Consider the following 518-nt stretch of genomic DNA (forward strand, 5'->3'; position numbering starts at 1 on the left):
AGGGGGTGAGGGTAAGGGGGATGAGGGTGGGTGAGAAGGAAGGGTTAAGCAAGGAAGGAGGGGAAGGGATTCAAAGAGATGGGAGATTCAGAGGGAGAGTAGGGGGGGGGGAGGGTAAGGGGGATGAGGGTGGGTGTGAAGGAAGGGTTAAGCAAGGAAGGAGGGGAAGGGATTCAAAGAGATGGGAGATTCAGAGGGAGAGTAGGGGGGGGGGAGGGTAAGGGGGATGAGGGTGGGTGAGAAGGAAGGGTTAATCAAACAGGAGGGGTAGGGGGTGGAAGAGAAGGGAGATGGAGATGGAAAGGGAGGGTAGGGGGCAGGGTAAGGGAGTTAAGGGAGGGTGAGAAGGAAGGGTTAAACAAGGGGGGGTGAAGGGGTGGGGAGAGAAAGGGGAGGTGGTGAAAGGGAGGGTAGGGGGAGGGGTAAGGGGGATGAAGGTGGGTGAGAGGGAAGGGTTAAACAAGGAGGGGGGGAGGGATTCGAAGAGGAGATGAAAAAGGAGGGGAGAGGGAAAGGGA

Source organism: Penaeus vannamei, chromosome 2 (assembly GCF_042767895.1).
Source record: "Penaeus vannamei isolate JL-2024 chromosome 2, ASM4276789v1, whole genome shotgun sequence".
NCBI lineage: Eukaryota > Metazoa > Arthropoda > Malacostraca > Decapoda > Penaeidae > Penaeus > Penaeus vannamei.